Source organism: Macrobrachium rosenbergii, chromosome 33 (assembly GCF_040412425.1).
Source record: "Macrobrachium rosenbergii isolate ZJJX-2024 chromosome 33, ASM4041242v1, whole genome shotgun sequence".
Taxonomy (NCBI): Eukaryota; Metazoa; Arthropoda; class Malacostraca; order Decapoda; family Palaemonidae; genus Macrobrachium; species Macrobrachium rosenbergii.
This window is the reverse complement of record NC_089773.1, coordinates 2075001-2094378: the sequence shown is the minus strand read 5'-3', so window position 1 is coordinate 2094378 and position 19378 is coordinate 2075001. Positions and strand designations below refer to the sequence as shown.

The window sequence follows — 19378 nt, the reverse complement described above, 5'->3', positions numbered from 1 at the left end:
GATTAACTCTCCCAAGAAAGGAAACTAAAAGGAGAGAGAGAGAGAGAGAGAGAGAGAGAGAGAGAGAGAGAGAGAGAGAGAGAGAGAGAGAGAGAGAGAGCTTGATGAAATGGAAACCAAGGATAAAAATAACAAAGATTAACTCTCCCAAGAAAGGAAACTAAAAGAGAGAGAGAGAGAGAGAGAGAGAGAGAGAGAGAGAGAGAGAGAGAGAGCGCATAATAAACAAGAATAAATAAAGCGAGAGACAGAGACCCAACAAGCAAGGGGACATCATAAGAATGCAGCGACGATGGATGGGAGGATGGTACGATACCAGTCCATGAAGCAGAGAGGCGGGCGAAAGGGTTTGCAGCCCTAGAAGAGGGGAAATTAATATTACCATAAAATACCGAATGGAATGAGAGGGAAGACAGTCGTCTTTCTCTCTCTCTCTCTTCAGACGAATTTGAATATAACAATTAAGCTTAGCTCCTTACAACAACAATGGCAGTTATTGCTTCGGGAAGAGGGGAGAGGAATTTTTCGTACCGTTACAAGTGCTTCGTTCTCTGGGAAAGATGGACACTTCGTCCGTGCAAGTCTTAAATGTTTTCCTTTTTTACGTTTCATTTTATTATTATTATTATTATTATTATTATTATTATTATTATTATTATTATTAGTCATTAGATGAAACCTAATCATATGGAACATGCCCACCAAAGGGGCCACTGACTTGAAATTCAAGCGTCCAAAGAATATAAAGGTATTCATTAGGAAGAGGTAAGAGGAGGTGAAGAAGTAAGAGGAGGTAAAGAGAAATACAGAAAGAAGAAATCCCACTTATTAAAAAAGAAAAAAATAAATGCGTAAATTCACAATATCATAATACTTATTATTTTTTGAATTACAGGTTTCACTGTTTCTCGTCTCTGCAAATACAAAAAACAAACCAGTAAAAAATGAGCCTAAGTGTCTTCGGCGCAATATAGTTTTCTGTACAGCAGCTACGACAGCGTATAATCAAGGCCACCGAAAAATATATCTATCTTTCGGTGGTCTCGGTATAATGCTGTACGAGCCGCGCCCCATGAAACTTTAACCACCGCCCGGTGGTGGCCTGGCCTATATCGTTACCAGAAGCACGATCATGGCTAAATTTAACCTTAAATAAAATAAAAACTTCTGAGGAGGATAGAGGGCTGCAGTTTTGTGTGTTTGATGATTGGAGGGTGGATGGTCAACATACCAATTTGCAGCTCTCTAGCCTCAGGAGTTTGCAAGATCTGAGGGCGGACAGAAAAAGTGCGGACGGACAGACAAAGCCGGCACAATAGTTTTCTTTTATAGAAAAATAATAAATGTTGTCTTGAGGTTCTCAATACAAAGACCTCAACACTCAATCATTAAACTGAACAGGTAACTTGAATCAAGATATTAGAGTATAGCTTGATACAAAACTTGAACATCAAAGACAAAATCATCATAATTATATTAATAAATCTATATATATTTTATATAAAAAAATATATATACAGTATATATATATACGTATATATAATTTATATATATATGCAGTATGTATATATATAATATATATATATATATATATATATATATATATATATATATATATATTCCTTTGTTATTTCTCATCAGTACAGGAATACAAAAAAAAAAAAAAAAAAAAAGCCGTTAATTTATTCCCTTCCCCTCGCATCCACTTATTGCTTTGTTCTTTGGTAAGAACGTCCAAACTCGGTGGTGCGTATTCAAATTGGATTTCTCACTCACTCTCTCTCTCTCTCCTCTTCTTTACTTTATTCCTGACTCGCGTTTCAAGTTCATCCTCTTTCCCTTGTCTTATGCTGGTATGATTCCCTCTCTCAATATTATTATTATTATTATTATTATTATTATTATTATTATTAATTAGAGGAGCGTAATTTCCACAACACTGATGTCTTTATACAGAAAGATTTAAACAGTACTTAGAAAATATAAAATATGAAAAAAATTCACCTTTATGCCACACATTTTATGATATATATATATATATATATATATAAATAAATATAATGTATATATATGTATAACTATATATATATAATATACATAAATATATATATATATATATATATATATATATATATATATATATATATATATTATATATATCTCTAATGTTCTAAGCAAATGTGTTGAGATGTAGTTGCTAGCGTCAAGTCCTTTTCCACCTTGGCTGCTACCAATCCCAGTCTGCTGACTAGGAAGTATATATATAACACATGACTGAAGTTGAAGTATAGACAATTCATTCCTTGAGTGAACGGGAGAACAATGGGATTTTCTGCGTGAATGACCTTTGTTGTCGCGACGCCAACTGGACATAAAAACCAAACCAATCAATGCAGCATGCTTTATTCCGACCATTCTCTCTCTCTCTCTCTCTCTCTCTCTCTCTCTCTCTCTCTCTCTCTCTCTCTCGTTTCTCTCTCGTTTTTATTTTATTTTTATAAGGTAATGTAAAGTTTGAAATGATCAACTCTCTCTCTCTCTCTCTCTCCAGTTATTTTTAATTTAATGTACGGTTTGAAATGATCAACACACACACACACACACTTTCTCTCTCTCTCTCTCTCTCTCTCTCTCTCTCTCTCTCTCTCCCCTCCAAGTTCTCCAGGTCAGGTTGCTTTATAAACCTTCCGTGCTCTCTACTCCCCCCCCCCGCCCCACCCCACAACCTCTTCCATCTAGTGTGTACCTGACGGCGAACAATTCATCACGTGTGGAGAAGTAACCTGGTCGATGATGAACATCAAGTGAGGTTAGACCCAGCAGAGCCTCAAAAACCCCATCGGAACAGAGGGCCCACCTCCACAACAAAGGAAGTGGATTGGTAAACACTAAGAGAGAGAGAGAGAGAGAGAGAGAGAGAGAGAGAGAGAGAGAGAGAGAGAGATTGATAATATCAACCTTACATTCAGGAACTTATAAAAATAAAAAACTGGAGAGAGAGAGAGAGAGAGAGAGAGAGAGAGAGAGAGAGAGAGAGAGAGAGAGAGAGAGAGAGTTGATAATTTCAAACCTTACATTCAAGAATTTACCGAAATAAAAAAAGAGAGAGAGAGAGAGAGAGAGAGAGAGAGAGAGAGAGAGAGAGAGAGAGAGAGAGAGAATATAAACCTGTCATCAACATCTTTAGACAGTTATTCCCCTCAATAATTTTCCGGCGGAATCTCTACGTCCCGTCTACTGCCGAACGCTGTCGGTCGTTTGTCGGGAATGGGCTCCAACCCGGTAACCCATTACCATTAGAGAGCCCCCATTATCATGAGTCAGTCAGGCCATAAAAGGGAAGATGGGTCACACTAATACACACACACACACACACACACACACACACACAATATCTCGTAATGGAACATATTCTACGTAAATGATCGCTCAATCACCAAGAGAATAGAACAGAATATAGGATTAAGGCTATAGGCCAAGTGCTGGGACCTACTAGGTCATTCAGAGCTAAGAGGGAAATTCACAGTGAGAAGGTTTGAAAGGTGCAATAAGAGGAAAACCTCAAAGAAGTTGCACTATGAATCAATTGTTAGAGAGGGTTTAAAGTCAGATGGAATAAAGAGAATATGGGTGGAGGTACAGTAAAAGGAATGAAAGGGGTTGCAGCTAGGGACCTAAGAAAGGGACGTTGCAAAGACCCTTAATTTATGCCTGCAGTGCACCACATGAGGTGCACTGACGGCACTAACCCCTCTACGGGGGCTAAATCAACAAGAGTCTGTACTCGGTTGATCTCTTTATCTGTCTATCAGTGCCCAATAAGCCGGCTGAAGGTTTTATCAATCTACCTTTCATATCTACTATCTATCTGGGAAACGGGGATGTGTGACAGCAGTTGACAAAATAAAAAAAAAAGCAATCGAGTTTTCTGTACAACGTATAATGCTGTATGAAACTCTCAGCCACGACCGGGCAGTGCTCAGTTGCTCCCCAGATGCGGTCAAGTGAAGTTGCGTCAGCGACGCCTACGGAAAGTGCTGCCAGACGCACGATCCAGGACTAACCTTAACCTTAAATAAAATAAAAACTACAGAGGTTAGAAGGCTGCAGTTTGGCATGTTTGATGATTAGAGGGTGGATGACCAACATACCAATTTGCAGCCATCTACCTTCAGCAGTTTCTAAGATCTGGGGGAGGACAGGAAAAGTGTGGACGGACAGACAAACAGCCATCTCAATAGTTTTCTTTCACAGAAAACTAAAAAAGCAGGTTGACCTACAAATATATAAATGGTTGACGATTGATTTGATCACGTAATTTCGCAGTGCTATGGCTATGCTCTTCAATAAAGGAAATTTGTTAATGGCCATGAACAATATAAGACAAGGTATCAATAACTTACTAATCTATGAAAAACACTCACCAAAACTATACATGCTTTGTATCCTACTTTCAGATCTTACATTCATTATATATAAAAAAATAAATAATTATCTGAAATAGAACTGGTAGGCTACTTGACTTATACACATGATTCTCTCTCTCTCTCTCTCTCTCTCTCTCTCTCTCTCTCTCTCTCTCTCTCTCTCTCTCTCAAAAAAAAAAAAACTGGAAAGAAGGTAGTTACCCTACTCACCCTGATACTCGCAGAGTGAGTGGCATTTCAAGTAACGGTCCAAAGTATAATCCAAAGTAATAACTCTTCCATCCCTCTCAGTCAAGATACACACACACACACACACACACACACACTATATATATATATATATATATATATATATATATATATATATATATATATATATATATATATATATATATATATATATATATAATATAGGCAAGGTGGAAAAGGAAGGAAAACTTTGTTTTGGATTGTCCTGTAAACAAATCGAGAAAGTGTCCAAATGAGATTGCAAGAGAGGCATTACAAGCTGGCATTCACAATAATTCATCCTGCGGATTGTTGAACATTGCATTAGAAATGAATTTGAGGGGGGGGATAATCTAAATGACAAGCGGAAGTTGTCAGTTGTCAAGAACGTCTAAAACCAGGGCAAAGAATAATATAAAATTAGATAATAACCTAAAGAAATACTATTGACTTGTTCCGTACATTATATCGGATCCTTCGTAAGAAAAAAATGGCGACTAGCAATTACAATGCACCTTGAATGTTAATAATAATAATAATAATAATAATAATAATAATAATAATAATAATAATAATAATAATAATAATAATCACCTTTTCATCAGCATCAAACGCCTTAGAAACAGCTCCAATTTTCAACGCTACTGCCCTCAAAGAAGGTCTCCTCCCTAATAATAATAATAATAATAATGATAATAATAATGAGGAGAATTCAGTGCCACCCAGTGATATTTAGACAAAGAAACTCATAAAACTGCGCCTCTGTTTTGTAGCCGCGACATCAAAATAAATTGCAGCCCGTAACTCGGTCTTGCTATTTACCTTCAGAAATATCAATATTTAACCGCCCCGTCACTGATATATATGGTCATAAATATTTGCGTTCTGCAGAAAAAAGTAAGTATTACCCTTTGTACCGCTGCACGGGCAATTGCGCACCCTCAGCATTATTTGCTTTGCTTTCCGCGTTCGTTTGTTTTTTACCCTTCCTCTTTAAGGGGGATACTGGGATCATGTTCATTTAATATGACTGTATCGGTTATTGTTTCGTTCGGTTTTTTAGTTTTCCGTAAAAGAAAACTATTGCGTCAGTTTTGTCTGTCCGTCCGCACTTTATTCTGTCCGCCCTTAGATCTTCAAAACTAACGAGGCTAGAAGCTGCAAATTAGTATGTTGATCATCCACCCTCCAATCATCAAACATACCAAATTGCAGCCCTCTAACCTCCTCAGTAGTTTTTATTTTATTTAAGGTTAAAAGTTAGCCATTATCGTGCTTCTGGAAACGCAACAACACAGGCCACCACGGCCGGCTGAAAGTTTCATGGGCCGCGGCTCATACAGCATTGTAATATTCACCGAAAATTAAGATCTATTTTCGGTGGCCTTGATTACCATCGACTGGGAGGTCTGTTTCTCTTTTTGTTTGCCTCTTAACTTTGACTAACACTTATCAGACTACTCCTATTCATGTTTCGGCCCCTAACTTCCCTAAGTCCTCCCTTAGTCGGCCCCCCTGCCCCTGTCTTCCTCCCTAGGGAAGACATTCAGACAGTCGAGTTCCGTCTTTTGACCCTGTTTCGGCCCCTAACTCCCCTAGGGATATTCCCTAACCCCTCCAACTCCCCCTACCTGCTCCCATTGTGCAATCATGCAACATGGCCAATGTGCGTGATACACAGTGCGTCCTTACACGATCTCCTTTGGCGAGCCATTTTTCTTTCCCGTGTACACATGAAGTGAAGGGCACTACTGTGGAAGGGCTTGGGGCTGAGCCTTGGTCGAACACGATTCCACGATAAATTCCGTGGCAGAAAAATGATTATTGCTTGAGGCTGGAATATAATGTACTCAAATAAACACAGGGTAAGATATAATAAAAACTGCACACAAACAAACTTTAGTTTCGCGATGTTATTCTTCAGTCCAATATTGTTCGATTTCAAAGCCAAACACTCAGGAATACAATCTGTTTCAGATGAAATTTACTCACGTATAACATACTTGCAGAATAATGTTGTTGTGAAAGAAATTATTCGATCAAATTATTCAATAATACGAAATAACGTTGGTGGCTAATATATATATATATATATATATATATATATATATATATATATATATATATATATATATATATATATATATATATATATATATATATTATATATATCCAGAGAAACAGCCGGTAATTAAAAAGGGCTGCAATAAGAGTGCCGCTGGCCAATGATGACGGAGCACGCATCAAATCAGCATGCAGTAATCATTACCCCTGATCCTTTCTGCAGTTCTTGCATTTATTCTCTCTCTCTCTCTCTCTCTCTCTCTCTCTCTCTCTCTCTCTCTCTCTCTCTCTGCACGCATCAACTGACAGTACTTTCGTCTGACGGCCGATAACGGAGAGGAGAGCGACTGTATGGGGATCATTTCCTCCGAAACCCAAAACGATTCCGTATATCTAAGCAGCAGATGAACTACGTGGTTCTTCGTCGACCGGCCGGACAAACACGCGAATTTATTAGGTAATGAAACAATTGGATTCTTGCCACGGGCGTCCGCTTGGGTTCAGAAACGTCAAATGTGCTATTCGGCTCTGGCATAACTTTTTACGGCGAGCGCTACTGACCTCTGAATGAGGGCGTAAAGTAGAGAACGGTATCGTTTAGCCAAAGCTAAAGCTGCCTCCAGATTTGCACGCGCCCTGGACCACCCCCAAAATAAACGGATCCATTCAGGGTTTGAAGGCAAAGCTATAAAACGGCTTCGGGAGCCTGAAAACATTCATTACAAGTAAAACTGCCCGGAACAAAAATATATATAAAAAAAACAAGAAAACGGGAAAAGGTTACACAATCTGACAGCTGGGTGGAAAATTTTGGGGGTGGGTCAACCGACCAACAGATTGGTGTTCAGGCCGCGACTCTGGATGGCACGATCCTCCCCCCCTCCCCCCAACGCCCCCTCGCTACTGCCTCACCAGGAAGGGAGATGGAAGGTGAAGAGGGGGGGTGGCCAATTTCCACCCCACCCCCTCCTTATTCGGCCTGGGGGAGGGGGGGGAAGAGTAGAGGTAACCCAACAGATTGGCGTTCAAGCCACGACCACGGATAGCGTGATAACCCGACGCCCCCCATCCCACTCTTTCCCTTTAGCAGACATAGGAGGGGGAGCCTGGACACCGTCGCCAGACAGGGTAGAGGGACGGTGAGGGGGGGTTTAAGGGGGGCGTCCAGGCTCTATTATTAGAAGGCAGGGGCTCTTGTTTACCGCCTCCACCCTAATATTTCACCTGCACGAAAAGACCGTATTTTCAGTCTTAAAAGCGGGGATGATGTGGGACTATTTTTTTTCCTTTTTGTTAGATCTTGAGGAAATGCAATCATCTAAACACGGCCGTCGGAGGAGGAGGAGGAGGAGGAGGAGGAGGAGGAGGAGGAGGAGGAGGAGGAGGAGGAGGAGGAGGACACCTTCCTTCGAGGGAGAAGGTCGACCTCGACCTCACTTCTCCCTTCACGACTTTGAAGGAGGAAATAGGAGGATTTGGGGGGAAACCTAAAGACAGCGGATTGTTGCGGGAGAGACTCGGACACTAAGAAGCTGAAATAAATCCAAATGCACAAAAATCAATACATATATAGTATTTATATATATATTTATATATATACATATATTATCTATATATATATATAATAAATATAAATATATATATATATATATATATATATATATATATATATATATATATATATATATATATATATATATATATATATATATATATATATGCATATACACATACATATTTATATAATATGTAATTGTATATACATTTGTACAGATACATACACATACAGTTTCAATAACCATTCGCAAACCTTTTCATCCTGTGCTTAACATAATTGAAATAACGCGCTGGAATAACGCATCTACATTTCTTCAGCGTTTTTTGTTGCGCCGTTTTACTAAACTGTTTTATTAAACCGGGGAAGCGATTCACTGCCAGTAAATGAATTGCGATTAAAGGATTACCAAAACATCACACGCAATTCGGGTTTATCTTCTCTTTCGTCTTTGTTTCTCACAAATAATCTTCGGGGATTTTTTTTTTTGGGGGGGAGGGGGAGGCATGCCCGGATGAAGCAACGTGGAGGTTTTTAAATAGGAGCGTTTATGTCTTCATCTGTTTAAGGTTTCGTTTTGTGTGTGTGTGTGTGTGTGTGTGTGTATATATATATATATATATATATATATATATATATATATATATATATATATATATATATATACTGTATATATATGTAATATATATATATGCATACACAGTATATATATATATATATATATATATATATATATATATATATATATATATATATATATATATATATAGAGAGAGAGAGAGAGAGAGAGAGAGAGTTAAGAGAATCTCGTCCCCTTAATTTAAGGTGGTCGTAATGAATTGGCTGAAGCTGATTAGGGGGTCACAATGGGCGGATTACCGATAATGCCGTCGCCAGCCCTGCTGAATAATCCGCCCCGCCCCCCCCCCCAGCGCTCCAATTCCTCTCTGCGACGTCCTAGAAATCCTACGACTTCCTTCCTAAAGAACCTCCCTCCTGACGTCCTCAGCCGGGGGTGGGGATCCCCATCACCCTCCCCCCTCCTCTCACATCCAATTTTGCTTTCATGGACAACTTAGTCCCAAGCCTCAATTTAAGAGGCGAGATTCATCGCCTACGAAGGATAGATTGATTGATTGTTTTACTTAAAACTGGCGTCACAGCATCTAGGTCACTGAAGCCGTAATGCATTTAAATAGAAAAAAAAAAAGTTTAAAATGAGCGCTCGATATTAATAAGATGCTTCATTTCAGCACTGAGCCAAAACCAGCATGCGCAGAAAGATGAAATAATAATAATAATAATAATAATAATAATAATAATAATAATAATAATAATAGTTAAAAATACTCACCGCAGCGTGAGTCTTGAAATGGAAAACAAATCTACAGTTACGTGATTTTAAGCTTTATTATTTTTAAACATATTTGTATCCACACACAACTGTGGAATTGTTTCTCCAATAATAATAATAATAATAACAGAAGCCTTTAAGTGATTGTGTACTGTAGTGTTCTGTTATTCGAAGGCATCAGATATTCATGTAAAAACCGACAAATCTATAAGCATGGTGCTGGTGACGTTTCATAGTATGTTTGTTGACTCTATGTTCAGTCTTTTGATAAATGGACAATGGTAACTTAAAACTAAACATCTGATGCATGCTGAATTGTAATATACGGGACCCTTAGTCTTATACATACATACATACATACATACATACATACATACATACATACATACATACATACATACATACACACACACACACACACACACACACATATATATATATATATATATATATATATATATATATATATATATATTATATATATATGGAAGCCGAGTTCGTTATGAATTTAGTCCATTAAGAGCGTTTCCTGTCGCATATGAATTTCAGATCATGAGCTGTAATCACTTTTTGGAAAGTCTGCAAATACAGTTTTAATTACTGAAATGAGTGAATTTTCCACTTTTAACTATTTGTTTGGCATGGACTAAAAGCGCATTTTTACTGTATAACTGAAAAACTGTCAATCAGTTAAAAGTAAAAGAAAAATATAACTCAGTAACTTATGTATGATGTAATTTTTACGGCTCGGCGTAAAGAAAAAAAATATATAAATAATATATATTATATACATACTGTATATATTATTTATATATATACATATAAATATTTAAATATATATACATATAATTATGTAGTTGACACTTCCTTTTATTACTGATAGAATGCAGTAACAATCTGAATGATAGTCTATCCTGTTATTTACTGAAGAAGTCAAAGCAGTTAATTGAGCGGACAGCGAAAATAATAATAATAAACCCCTTTCCAGCCTTGCTGGATTTCATTTTTTGCCTATTAAGCAAGAAAAGGACGTCAAGTATGTTTTGACGTATGTAGCGATGACAAAAAACAAGTAAAAAATGCGTCGAGGTTCCTTCGACGCAATCGAGTTTTCTGTGCAGCCGCTACAGCGTATTATGAAGGCCACCAAAAACAGATCTATCTTTCGGTGGTCGCGGTATCATGAGCCGCGGCCCATGAAACTTTAACCACGGTCCAGTGGTGACCTATTCTATATCGTTGCCAGAAGCACGATTATGGCTAACTTTAACCTTAAATAAAATAAAAATTACTGAGGAAGCTCGAGGGCTGCAATTTGGTATGTTTGATGACTGGAGGGTGGATGATCAACATACCAATTTGCAACCCTCTATCCTCAGTAGTTTTCAAGATCTGAGGGCGGACAGAAAAATGCGGACGGACAGACAAATAGCCATCTCTATAATATTTTTTTTTTTACAGAAAACTAAAATATTAGAGTAAAGACCCCTGAATGCACATTATCCAACTCTGACCAGTCAAAAATATGTTCCAAAGACTACAGTTGACCTTTTTGAAGGAGTTATGATGCCTCTGTTCAAGAAACAGTTCTAACCAGGAAGAAGTGATGAAACATAAGTAACAAATAAATGGGTCATGTCGGAAGGACAAGCCCCATATATATATGAATGGAAGTTGTCTCATGAATATGCAGCTAAGTTTCCTATGTTCTAAACAGCCACCAATACCCCTTCATATCAGATTCCCTTTACCTTCAGAGTAAATAGCACCCACGGGGAATTATACATGACAAGCACATCCACCTTGCAAGGTTTAATGAGTAGATTTGGTGGTAATCCTTTACCATAAAAAAAAAATTAAGAGACTTGAAATTTGAAAACGCACCACAAAATAAAATATCTGCAAAATGTAACTCGCCATTTTCACCAAATTCGCGTTACGAAGCTGACATCATCTTTGCTCGGAATAATGTTGGGGATATAACGAACCGCGGGGCTTAAGCAGGTGGTGGGAACACAAAGAGGGATTAGACGAGTTGCTAAGGAGCTGCTGGAAGGAGGCGCTGGAGGGATTAAAAGCGCGGGGGCGGGGGAGGGATTACAAGGAAACACAGAGGAGAGAGGGAATCAGGAGGAGGTCACTGGGGGACGAAGGGGATTACATCCCGGGGGATTATCAAGGGATTTCGGTGATTAGATTCTGCCACTGACAGAGGCCCAAGGCGGGGACTATAAAGCATTAGTTACCCCGAAAAGACATCTTAAAAAATTTTTGAAATAAATTAATATACAAGCCGAGAATAAAAACAATTATGCTAAAAAAAGCACTTTAACCATTTTTTTGCATAATAAAGGACATTGCATGATGCATTCTTGTATCCTTATTAACAATAACGAATAAAGTATTGTGCAACTGCAAATATTCCCAAGTGATTCTTTGAGCTATAACTACATTATCCCAAGGCGCAATGGGGTCAGGATTCTAACCTCCGTCTCCTAACCAGCGTGGGTTCAAACCTCACCTAGGAAGAATATCATCCACTTCTTTCCAGATTTTCAAGTGGAAAAAGTATCCAAAAATACTAGGAAACATGACATTAGAAAATCAATTCAGAAAAATTATACAGAATAAAATGAATCCACTTATGGAGGGACGAGACCCAGTCCTAATTGGGGACTGGAAGGTAAACAGACAGGTGACAGTGGCAGGATACCCTCTGACGGCTGTGCCATTGGCATCCTACCGAGGGCAGTAGGGAGGCTGAGGCTGCTGCTGCTGCTGCACTCTCTCTCTCTTCCCCGGCGAAATCATTTCATCTCACGACCTTGATAGGTATCGGATCATCCGGATTATGAAGTTCTAATCGTCTTCATCGAACAGGCTTTGGCTGCTTACAGTGGCACAAAGTTTTGCTGTGTGTGTGTGTGTGTGTGTGTGTGTGTGTGTGTGTGTGTGTGTGTCAGTGTGAGCTATTCGCATACACTGCACTTGTTTGTGCATTGTAATGCTATGCTTGTGCTTGTATATAACTCGCTCATGAGTATCATTGCAATGCAAGCACACATAACGTGTGCATGTACATAGCAAACACAACCTGATGTCTGATGCCTTCTAGTTGTGTGTGCATCCTTGTGCAATTGTTTATTTGCATTTCAATGCGTTGTTTGTCATATATATATATATACAACATATATATATACATATATGTTTGTATATTTATATAATATATATGCATACACACATACATACACATATACACATACATACATACATATATATAATTTATATACATATAACTGTAGGGGCTGTGCATGTCAGCTGACATAAAAATACGACGCAAAAAAAAAAAAAAAGAAATAATGACCAACACAGCACACACACAGTACACTGGACAGACAGACTGCATCTAAGTTAAGAGAGGTGTCCATGCATGCAGGAACTGAATGCATTGCCGCCTCTTTGCCTTCATCGGCAAATCCTGTTTCACGGGGACCTAATTCCATTGACAAAAAAAAAAAAAAAAAAAAAAAAAAAAGGGGTGTGGAGACAATTGTATTTCGCAGCGTGCGAGATGTTCGTCCCACGGCAATAACGCTGCATTTCAGAACAAATCTGCTTATATTCTATATATAAATAATCTTTTTTGAGTTCGCTTTCCCACTCCCGTCATTGCAGACTACAAGAAATATGGTGGGTGTTTATCAAATTCTTTCATTCTCTGGTAAGCCAGTCAACTTGTGGTGTCATGAATAACACAAGTGTCCTTGGTGCAAAAGGGTAGCGGCCCTTCAACCTAACCTGTGGGACACTTAATAAGTAACCTTCGTGTAATAGCTTACACCTGTAATAAGATATCTTGGTGCAAAGGGTACATGTAGGCATGTAGTCCAGATTTCGGCATCCTCTTGTGCTTGATGACAAGGGCAGAAGCATGAAACCCAGTTTGTAGCACAGTTGAGACAATGTCCTTGGCGGGCGGACAGTGTCCTTGCTCAGAAGGGCGGTGTCAATGATTGATTACCTTCTTCGGGGGAATATCGCCAGACTGAAGTAATACAAAGGAACTGGCTCAATGAAAACAAGTGAAAAATGTGCCGAACAGGTTTCCTGTACAGCCGCTACAGTGAATAATCAAGGCCACCGAAAACAGATCCATCTTTCGGTGGTCTCGATATAATGCTGTATGAGCCGCGGCCCATGATACTTTAACAACGGCTCGGTGGTGGCCTATTCTATATCGTTGCTAAAAGCACGATCATGGCTAACTTTAACCTTAAATAAAATAAAAACTGCTGAGGCTAGAGGGCTGCAATTTGGTATGACTGATGATTGGAGGGTGGATGATCAACATACCAATTGGCAGCCCTCTAGCCTCCTCAGTAGTTTTGTTTTTATTTAAGGTTAAAGTTAGCCATGATCGTGAGTCTGGCACCGCTATAGGTGCCAACAACACAGGCCACCACCGGGGCGTGGCTGAAAGTTTCATGGGCCGCGGTGAGAGTTTCATACAACATTACCGAGGGGGAGGAGAATGAACCGACTTCAGGATATACAACTCAGCAGAAAACACCGCCTGACCACAGTCATTTTTGACACCATTCCAAATCCAGTCACCAGATCATTACCGCCATAAATACTACAGTGGAATGGAATACTGAGTTTAGGTCAAAGGCCAAGCACTGGGACCTATGAGGTCATTCAGCGCTGGAAAGGAAATTGACAGTAGGTAGGTTTGATTGAAAGATGTAACAGGAGGAAAACCTCAAAGCAGTTGCACTATGAAATAACTGTTAGGAAAGGGTGGATAGCAAGAAGGAAGAAAGATAATACGAACGGAGGAACAGTGAAAGGAACGAAAGGGGATGCAGCTAGGGGCCGAAGTGACGCTGCAAAAAAACTGAGAGTAATGCCTGCAGGCACCCCCTACGGGTCATAAATATTACAGTTACCACTGAACGTCATCAACAGAAAACGGTTAAGTTATGCAGGGAGGCATTCGGGGAGATATCGGCCCTATTTATCTGCGCCTCAGAGGTCAAAGTCATTTGGAGAGAGTCTCTTCCCGTGTATGGAAATCTATGCCACGCCCACAAGAGATAAAAGGACAGAGGGGGGGGGGGAAAGATGGTGACATAGAATTGACTACAGGTTGTCACGTCACTTCACCTTGTGAGAAATTGCCAAATACTTTCAGACGTTTATATGCACACAGTCAGAATTCCTTTAAAATCATAAGCACACGCATACATGTATAATCGGGATGTATATGGATGTATGAATACATCCGGACAGACAGAAGGAAATAATGACATAGAATAATTAGAGTATTAGCGTAACATATCATTGTTGGTCCATAAAACTTTATAATTTTATGGACCAACTTGACTGGGATATAATCAGTTACCCTCTATAGTACCCTTGTTAGTTTTCTGTAAAAGAAAACTATTGTGCCGGCTTAGTATGCCCGTCCGGACTTTTTTTTTTTGTCCGCACTTTCTATGTCCGAGGCTAGAGGGCTGCAATTTGATATGTTTGATGATTGGAAGGTGGACGATCATCACACCAATTTCCAGCCCTCTAGCCTCAGTAGTTTTTAAGATCTGAGGGTGGATAGAAAAAGTGATGACAGAATAAAGTGTCGACGGACAGACAAAGCCGGCACAATAGTTTTCTTTTACAGAAAACTTAAAAAAGTCAACAACAATGCCATCGTGTAAGCAGGTTTAACCGAAAAATATAAAAAAAGAAATTCTAAATTATCAAAACGAGATAGCACATTCATTCACTAATGCAACATCATAACACCACGCCGATAACGAATTTATAAGAGAAGCTAACAAATAAAAGGAAAATGGACTTTATAAAGTTTTTCGCAAAATGCTCAAGTTTGCCCAACATTCACAGTTACGATCTTTAAAGAAAATGGGTCCGGCACACCGAAGTATAAACATGTGATTATTGGAGAAACGCGTACTAAAGTGTATGTGTTTATATATGTATATATACATATATATTATATACGTATATATATCTATATTTATGTGTATATAATATATATATAAATATATATATTTATATTATATGTATAATATATATATATATATATATATATATATATATATATTTTATATATATATATATATATATATATATATATATATATATATATATATATATATGTATATATGTATACAAAACAATTTATCATAGTGCTCTATTGTATTTTTAAAAAACTCGTTAAGTTATAATATTATGCACTCTTATATTTATTCTATTTGGAGAGAGAGAGAGAGAGAGAGAGAGAGAGAGAGAGAGAGAGAGAGAGAGAGAGAGAGAGAGAGAGAGATTCTTAAACAAGAACAAACCATTCTGCCGCCTATCTTGTGTGGTGACAACGTGTCTCTCTGACCACGCCCTCTCATGCACTTTGCTATTCACCTCTTACGCTATCCATTTTAATCTCTCTCTCTCTCTCTCTCTCTCTCTCTCTCTCAGAGCGTTGATACCATTCTTGGTTTACAATCAAGGGACTTACATTCTATCCCTAGGCCGGCTGAGGTAAGGAACGGCATGGGACCTTTTCTTTAAAAAAAATATATTTTCCTACCTCTGTGTCTATTGCCCGCACGCGCACACGCGCCACACACACATACATACACACACATACACACACACGCACACACAAATATGATCACGCTCCCCTGCCTAAAATAAAATCTACCTTACTCAAGGTAATGCAAGGTGAGGTAAACATACCATTACTTTGCATGTCACCTTCACTTATGACAATGAATGGGACTATATAACACACATTCGAGCGCGCGTCGTGGCGCACGCAATGCTGGTGACGCTCCCCACGCTCTGTCACGACTCCTCTTCTTCTTCTTCATCTTCTGTGTTTGGTCCTTTGCTGTTTTTTACATCCGAGATTGACAAAAGCAGAATTCACAGACGCCGAAGACTGCTTATAGGTCTTTGGGGTAGATGTGGAACTAAAGGAGGACTCCGTATAATATATATATATATATATATATATATATATATATATATATATATTTTTTTTTTTTATTTATTTAAAAGGCCCATAGAAGAAAAAAGTTTTAATGAACACTTACGTTCTTTCGGCCGAGATATATTGCTGAAAGCAGGACTGAACGCATATATATATATATATATATATATATATATATATATATATATATATATAATAAAGCACAAACGAACGAAAACGTGACTTATAGAGTGCATTGTCTACAAAGAAACAAATAATATAAATAACCTATTAACAGCCAAAACATGTTACTCTACACAAAACCCACGAGCGTTATTTGTGCAGATTGGAAACGGACCGCCTAATTAAGGATATATAAGAAATAACGGCTCTCCTATTTCCATCCACCATTTTCCCTCTGTTCCCCCTTTTTTTCTTTTTTTCTTCCAGTCACATGGAATGGGATTATCAAAGGGAGAAAGAGGAGATCGGTATGTATGTATGTTATGTATGCTAGGTATGAATGTACGTTGTGTATGTATACATGGGAGCAAGGGATTGTGGGGTGGGGAGGGGTTATACCTGTAGGGTGAGGTGTGAATGGGTGAGGGGAGGGGGGAGGGGGCTACGAGCTAGCGAAATGTGTGGTAGTGACAGCCCAATTTCTACACTAATGGAACTAGAGAGAGTTTTATCGCGTTATGGGGTCACATGAGGGCGAGGCTGGCGAGAAGTTTTGATGGAGGAACGCCGAAGAGAGGAGGAGGAGGAGGAGGAGGAGGAGGAGGAGGAAAATCAGGTGCGACGGATAGAGAAAGAAGATAAACCAAAAGAAAGGGAGGAAGGAGAGGGGGGAGTGATAGATGGAAGAAGAGGTGGAGGAGGAGGAGGATGAAAATCAGGTGCGACGGATAGAGAAAGGAGATAAACCAAAAGAAGGGGAAGAGGGGGTAGGTAAAAGAAGGTGCGAAGGAAAGGAGGAAGAAGATATATCGCGAGAGAGAGAGAGAGAGAGAGAGAGAGAGAGAGAGAGAGAGAGAGAGAGAGAGAGAGAGAGAGAGAGAGAGAGAGAGAGATTAGGAACCACGGCGAACACGGGCCTTCATGGGTGATTTGTTCGAATAATTCAGCGCCACAAAAACTCTGGTCATCAACGCTCGAAATATAATTATATATCAAAGGAATTCATTCATTCACATGCATGCAATATATACTTTCAAGTCTTGCATTCAAAAATTGCATAGGAAAGTCAAGAGAAATAAATATTTTGAAGAACGCTGGCTTCCTAGCCTAAACATGCAACTTGATTTGAACAAAATACCCTAACAAGAAACCCGGAAAGAGGATAGCTACCCTCTTCATCCTGGCACTTAGATAGGAAGCTATTCACAACATAATAGTTATAAAATCATCAATTTTGGAGGAGACTGTAATCTTTTTGGTCTCCACTTCCTGAAATTCACGTCTACACTTTCATTAATATAGGAAAATAGATAATTTTCAAGTGTTTGCCGAATTGTTAACAAAGAAAAGTACAAAATGGACAGTGAGAATGAAAGCCATAACAGATATTCTGTTTCCAGTCAATGAAATTATACAATCACACTTCAGTGCAGTACACGCTACATATATTCACCCATGCATAATATTAATTATCACTCTACATGTACTAATGGATGGTAAGTATAATGAGTTCATTAAATAAGTAAAAAAAAAAATTTTAAATCTCGATTCGAAATAAAAGACTTAGGAGTAAACTTAGGTTACCGAACGTAACCTATCAGACATATCTAGAAGCACCGTCCTTGAATATAACTTATGGAGCCTAACTCTTCGTAAACAGCCCAACGAAGTCCTTCTTCTACCGAGGCACTTAGCAGACTGAACGCAATGCATCACAGCTGCATTGAGGAGTTCAATGCAGCGACTTTGAACACAGCTAATCGAAGCTCCTGCCAAACTTTGGATGCAACCTATCGATGCTCTCGGATCAGACTGACTGAACCTAACCTATGTAGGCAAGCTGAAGGCTGATTCACATTATACCATCACGTCACCGGCACATCACGTCACGTCACCGTCCCGACATCAGCCATGCCTAGTATTCACACTATCCGTCACAATCCCGTTCAGTTCGTGCCCAATCTCAGCGACTCACAGATCTAGCGTTACGAAACTTGCATAAGCACCGTCACGTCACGTCACGTCACGTCAAAGTATTCTTCCCAAAAAAACGTGTCGTGATGTGACGGTGGATGCCGCGTGCTTGATGGTGATGTGACGTGTTGGTGTGAACAAGTCCATTTGATTACATGTAAGAAATACTCTCGTACTCTGACGTGACGTGATGTGTCGGTGACGTGATGTTATGATGTGAATCAGCCTAAAGAAGCTCCTCCTAACGGCTTTTACTTCAACTGGCCTAGGAACACCCGAATTAACAACAAACAACCCTCCGGCCGAAGGCAATCGGCAGCGGGCAGTCAGTGCCCGGGGAGTCGAGTATAATTTCCCTTCATATAATATCTTCTTCCTAATGGTTCCTGCAGGAGATAACGACTGCAGTAACGGCCGCCTTAATGGCGCGCACAAGCCTTACAAGTGTTGGATGCTGTTCGGATGGGCATCTCTCACTTGGAAAGAGGCCAGGGGCAGGCAGGCAGGCAGGGAGGGAGGAGGGAGGGACAACAGGGCGAAGGGGGGAGGTGGAGGTGGGGGATTTGGCTTAATTCATGCGGAGGGAAGAAGCAGAAGTTTTA

The 19378-nt window shown here is 39.2% G+C and overlaps 1 protein-coding gene across 1 annotated transcript in view; it reads left to right on the top strand.

Moving 5' to 3' along the window:
- The window catches only part of LOC136855792 (uncharacterized), a 58729-nt gene that overhangs the window by 36167 nt on the left and 3184 nt on the right, over positions 1-19378 (top strand). The window lies entirely within an intron of this gene.